Genomic DNA, 6,465 nt, shown 5'->3' on the forward strand with positions numbered 1-6,465 from the left:
GGCAGGATTGGACCTCACTGGGCCTGCACCTGACAGCAGAGAGGCGAGGGAGAAGAAGAAAATACCTTCCCTTCTCCCCAGTCAGCAAATGAACAGGTGAGATACTCTCCTGAAGCCAAAACCGGACTCTTCTCTGTGAGCCAGCAGGATGCAGGGGTCTGTTTGAGATGGTTGTCATTCGCAGCGGCTGCGAAAGAGACTCTCTGGGCTGGCTGTGTGTTTGTGTGCGTCTTGCAGATAAATCACGCATGGACCAGTGAACATGACTACAGCTTTTTAATCCAGTATTTATGTTGTGTCTTTAATTGATGTAGAGAGATAAGTCAGCCAGCAGAGTGATTAATGCAGCGTTGCTGTGGGGGAATGCTGTTCAGCTGCGACGCCGACTCAAGACAGTTTTTCATCTATAGCCAGCCACTTGGAAATGGTTACCAGAAGCTTTCTAAGGGCTTGTAACAGCTCATCCCTTAAGTGCTTTCCCTCTGATCCCACCTGCTCCCAGGGTGCGATCTGTCCCTGTTTGGGGGCTCTACTGGAGAGCGGTGCTCAGCAGAGCCCTGCTTTGAGCAGAAGCTTGGACTAGCAGACCTCCAGAGACCAGAATTGTTTGGTGACTTTTCACAGCTCCAGTGCCTTCCGGTAACAAGGCTGGTTGTTCTTTTGGCTTGAAACAGCCAGTATTTTTGCCTTTCTCCGGTGGGGGAGCGAGGTTCTTGCTTGATTAGAGCAGCCCCTGAAGTGAAGAGGTGGTTGTGGCAGTGGAGAAAGTCAAAGGGTTATCACTGGGCTTCCAGAGGCACTGTGTGGCCATGTTCTTCTTGAAAGTGGGGAAGGCTTTTCTTGGCAGACAGCGTACTGCTTACCGTGTCTGCATTCTCCATCCCTAAATCAATTTTTGCCTTATCACAGTTAGTCTGACAGCTCCTCCTCCTTTTCTGTCAAGCTGCTCCTGTCTGTCATCTTAGCACCTCAGCTGCTTCTGTATAACAGGTCTCTTTCCTTCCATGCTTGCAGAAATCCAGAAAATTTGACTGTCCCATCTTGCCTTGAGAAAACCTGCTCTGAAGCAGTGCTGCGTTGAATGGATAACCCTGTGAACAGCTTTTTCATTCTGCTTGTTGGTAGCCTACGTTTCAGCCACAGTTATAGCTGGCAGGTGTGAGACGGAGTTCCAGACTGCCATGATCCTCTACCCTTACACTGCAGGGATGCAAGGTCCCCCCTCCCACACTCAGACCAGACACTTGTGACATTCCTAGTCTCCTTTCCAAAAGTCTTGGAGGCAGAGACAACCTGTGGTGTGGGGAAACTTTGAAACACTGTTCTGCAAGGAGTTGGGTACTTTCCAAATCAGGCCATACATTTTGCAGCCTTCTGGGGAGCTGTGTTAAAAAAAAAAAAAAAAAGCCATTTTCAACCAGTGCCCCCCAAGGACAGAGAGATGGTATCCAGGTTGTCAGAAACACCAGCTGCTCTCCAAAAGGAGAGGCAGAGGCAGTATACACACCTTATCTCAAACAATCTTCCAGGTTGCTGCTTGTTTAAACTTTCCCCAGTGTTGCTCTCCCCAGGCTCTGGGATGTTGCATGTGCTCTGAGAGGGCGGTTATGAAGTCCACATTTCTCCCCAGAGCATGACCAGAGCTCCCCAGTGTGTGTTCCCAGCATCCAATATCTAGGCTGCCTACAGGGGTGAGCCAAAGAAGCTGTCTCAGAAATTTCTTTGAAAGAGCTGGTCTCCAGCTTGTGCTTTTTAGAGGATATTTTTAGTGCATATAGAAGCAGTATGCCTGGCCTCTCCTCTCCCTGAGAGCTCTCCCAGCAGCATGCATGTGGTATATAGTGAACTGCTTCACTTGGAGCTTCACCGTGTGGGACCTGAACATTTGCTCCAGCAAGAAGAGGCTTTGTCAGCCTCCAGAGAAATGATACCACCTAAGCTGAGCAACAGTGCACAGGACAACGATACTGTAGGAGGACAGTCAGAAAGACAGTGCCACCCTCCATGGCTGGTCACCTGCTGGGAACTGTGCGCTCGGAGCATTACCTTCAGTGCTGGGGGTAATTAGAAATGCTGCCTTCCTTTTCCACCTACGCTGTGCTGCTTGACAAACTGTCCCTACCACCTGCTGCTTTTCTCCCTTGTGACAGCAGCACTCTCATCCAGGGGTGCCTCAGTCCCCTTGTTAGGAGGCTGGTTTAAATACGAGCAAGGAGTACAAGTCCTGGGGAAATGTGTCCAAATGCCCTCTGGGAGTATCTGCTCTCCTGTTGGCAGCATCCAGTTGCACAGTGAAAGGAGGCAGGCTCAGCCCTGCCCGAGAGAAGGTACCTTGCTTGTCCATTTTGTTAGCTGCATTGAGGCTGTATTTTAATTATTTATTAGAGCACTTCCCTTAGCAAATGCAAGCAACAGCTTTTCCAAAGGTCATGCCATTGACCTGACTTTGCTCCTGTGCTCAGAAAGAGCAAATTTAGGCCAGCCCAAAGCTTTCTCTGTCCTCCCCTTTGAACAATGAACTACTCTGTAAAAATTATAAATGTTTAAACAATGAGGGACCTCCAGTGGCATCTGCTGTTAAATCTGTGCCAGCAATCAGCTGGAGTACAGGCCAGAGTTTATTTGGACCAAGAAAAAGGACGTCACGTAGCAATGCAAGGATTGAAAGTGCTGCAAACTACAAGGACGGGATTTTTCTCTAACATAAACCATTGTAATTAGTAGCTACTCTATAGCAGTGGTCCTCTATGTAACTCACCTAAATGAGACCAGCAAAACAAGACACTTTTCTGTGTAAGCAGGCAAGGTTTCAGCTTTGCCTTGGGCCAAGTGAATATCCTGGTATAACCACACAGCAGCTAGCTAAGCTGCCATGGAGACTTGTGTGACACAAAGTCCTCTGACTCCCGTGAGCCTCTTGCGGGGAGAAGGGAGATTGATGATATCCAGTCTGTGTCACTGCACAGGGCAAACTCTATCGGTGATACAAGTCTTAAATCACTTACACGCTTATGAAAACCTCATGCTCAGTGCTGTCAAATTCTGAAAGGCTGTAGGATGAGAACAGGGGTGGGTTGTGTGGGGTTTTTTTAATTTGTACATATTCATGACAACTATGTCCTCTTACTCGAGGCTGGGATTATAACTTGGCTGAAAGAACAGGTTTTTGGCAGTTTGAAAACTTAAAAATCACTACTCTTTGCGTGAGGTACAATCTGAGGCTTACATTACTTCGTGAACGTGTTTAAGTGATGCCTATAGATGTATGTATGTATTTCATAGGTATAGTATGGCTTCTGTGGCTCAGGACTCCAAAGCCTGCTATTCTTTTCTGAGGCTTATTTTGGTCAAAGCACTTAAGCAGCTGCAAACTTTGTTAGGATGCTTGTTGTTCTAGTTGTTCTCAAGTTAGGTTAAACAGTCATCAGAGCTTTTGCAGATTTAGGGTATCCCCTGAGCTGCCTTGATCTCCATGTGTTTGTCCACCAGTGGCTGCCTGTTGTTCTGCATGTCGAAAGCAAAGGCATATATTTGAGAGTCTAAGCAAGGATTACTGGGTGGGATTTTCTGCTAGCTCAGCACTGGGCTAACTCTCTCCTGTTGATGTCAGCCGATGCCTGTGCTGGGAGCATCTGTGCTGACTTCTTCTGAAAATCACACTCTGGGGATCTAATACACAGCTTTACTTCTGAAAATGTTGACCTCGCTCTGTGAAAATTCAGCAAGGGGACATCATGTCCAAAAGTGTCCAAGTGGGACAGGTGCCTGTGATGTCTCCTGCAGATACAGCTGTACAGCAGTAGTGAGGGTTTCTTTCTGCAACTGTACAGATTTCCAGAAGAATTGTCTGGCTCATCAGCAGGGAAAAGAAGAGCAGCAGGGCTGAAATATCTCTCTTGAGCATCTTGTATGCCTCCCAGAGGTCTCCCTTGGGAGGTCTAAACAACCTTTTAACAGGTTGCTGGTCTAAGAAAAAAGACATAAGGAAACCCAGTGGGTTTTCCTATTGCGCTCTAGTCAGGACAACACTAGCATTATCTGCATTATCTCTAGAAAGGGAGAGCAAAGCCTGAGGGTGGGATTCTTACCTGGAGTCATAAAACTCTTATCATGCAGTTACCTTGAAGCATTTGAGCAACCTCAGTGAAACCATGCCTTTGTGCTTCACTGGACCGTGGTCAGAGTGATCGTGTCTTGCAGGACTGAGATGAGTGGACTGCAGCTCAGGATGAAATGAAGAGGGACATCCCCATCCCCTTGCTTTGGGTGAGCTGTAATCCTTTTTCAGGCACTGAGTTTCGCCTTTGGGTTACCCGCCTCCCATGGTGATATAGCAGGAAGATGAGGGTGAGCACTGTTGCACTCAGAGTCGCAGTTAGGAAGTGTCATTTGCCCTCCACCTGAGCTTTTGCAGAGTTGTTTTCCCTTAGGCCGAGAAAGGGGTCTGAATTTTCAGTGGTTGTTGCATAGTACCCATATGGGAAGAGTAACTCTTGATAGTGGTAGTGCAGAAAAACATTTTGCACGTGCATGTACACACACCTTGTGCATCTCTTCTGTGCAGACCTAATCTCACAGGGCCTGACAGCAGTCCTTGCAAGACCTTTCCTCTGGGTGGCCTCCTATCCCTTTTGCCAAGTGTAGGAACCTTCTTTCTGATAACCTTGATCTCAGTTTACTCTGATCACTGAATCGCTGGAGTGTTTTTCATGCAACACACTAGAGAAGCAGTCCTGCTCTCACTGCTTTGTGGTAACTTCTTAGTCTGCTGTGAGGCGGCATTGAGGTAATCATTAAATCTTTTCCAGCAGCGTGAAACTTGCTGCTCTGAATCTTGGGGCGGTCATTGTCTCAGGTTTGAGGCTGTCCTACCACCAGGGCACCCTGTTTTGTCCCTGGGAACACACATGGCCAGAAAAGCATACGCCTCAGTGGTCAGAGTCAGAGCTGTGCAGACTTAAGTCAAGCCCTGGTTCATGGGAGGTGTTTCCACGTGCTGCTGATGTCCATAAGGACTCAAACATATACTTGCTTACACAGAGATGCTTTCCTGAAGCAGAGTTGTCACTCTTTTCTACAGGTACCACAGGATGCCCTCCCTTATTCTGCTTCATGTAACTGGTACTAGAATGATCATTTCCTGATAAATGAAGGCACTTAATCAGTCCTCTTCCTCTTGGAAGAAGGACTTTTGGGGATATTGTTATATCATTTAAAATAATATTTTGGAATTTAAGTTTACATTGCTTTATTTTTCACTTGAGGTGACTGTATATAAATATTTTCCTCTATTTTATCATTGCTGATAAAGTAAGCCTACGGTATACAGACAAATAATTTGCCTTTGATGTATTGAAACTGTGAGATATAAAGTAGACTTCTCTCTTGTGTCCATGTTCCTGACTATAACTCTGTTCCTCTGTGTTTTTATAAGTTGGAATAAATGTTGCTTATGGGCAACAGAGAGCCTGCAAGCTTCCCAATAATTTTTATGTAATTGAAATCAAGCAACCCTAGTGAAGAATCTCACATATGTATAATGATATATGTATATGTACAAACTTTAGAAAGAAATAAACCAAATGTATTTCATCTGCTGCAGTTGAATGTTTTTTTATTGGAGCCTTTGCTGTTGCTTCCTCTGAGTAACAGGGCAAATGAAGAGGATGTGTCCAATAGCAGGTTGGGCATGGAGGAGCTTCACAACAGGGCTGGGAGCTTGTATTTGGAGACAACAGTAGCAAAGACATATTTTTTCTTCTTTTTCTCTGTGAATGTTTGACCATCTTGAGATTATTATTTCTTTGTAGTTTTTCTTCCTAGAGACTCAGCATGTTGCCTTTAAAAGAATGGCAAGACATCCAGCACTTGAGATAGTTATGCACCTTTTTTTTTCACACTGTGCCATGGGATGTCAGATTTTTGCATTGCTGTTCCATCCTGGTTACTTCAGAGCACTCAGGGTTTTTGGTTCCAATGCATGCTGCTGGATTAGTACATCTTTTATGAAAAGACTAAACAAAGTGGTGGTGAGGATGGGTGGGAGTATTTTACAAAGATGTATTAAATGCCTCCTCTAAGCCCAAATGAATGTTTTAACTGTGTCTGAATGTTCATGTCAGTGCTGCTCACCACATCTTTTCCTGTTTTGTCTTCCTAGCTGACAAACTCAACACTGAGCTTTTTCTGGTGATCCCTTTCTGCGTAGAATCATTAGTCGCGTCACGTTGCTCACAATGCATTAAACTAGAACAAAATGACAGAACAGGTGCAAAGTGAAAGACAGATGCATTTATATTCTCTCCGTTGTCCGTTTTCAGTTCAAGTTTCCAAGTACAGAATATAATTATCAAGGGAGACGGAAATGGCTAGCTTGGGTATGCAGGTGAAACCTCCAGTCCACGGAAGCTACAGCTCTCTGGCTATTTACAAATAATGTAGCATGAGGGAGTGACTTAGCCCAAA

The sequence above is a fragment of the Pelecanus crispus genome, chromosome Z (assembly GCF_030463565.1).
Source record: "Pelecanus crispus isolate bPelCri1 chromosome Z, bPelCri1.pri, whole genome shotgun sequence".
In the NCBI taxonomy this organism is placed as follows: Eukaryota; Metazoa; Chordata; class Aves; order Pelecaniformes; family Pelecanidae; genus Pelecanus; species Pelecanus crispus.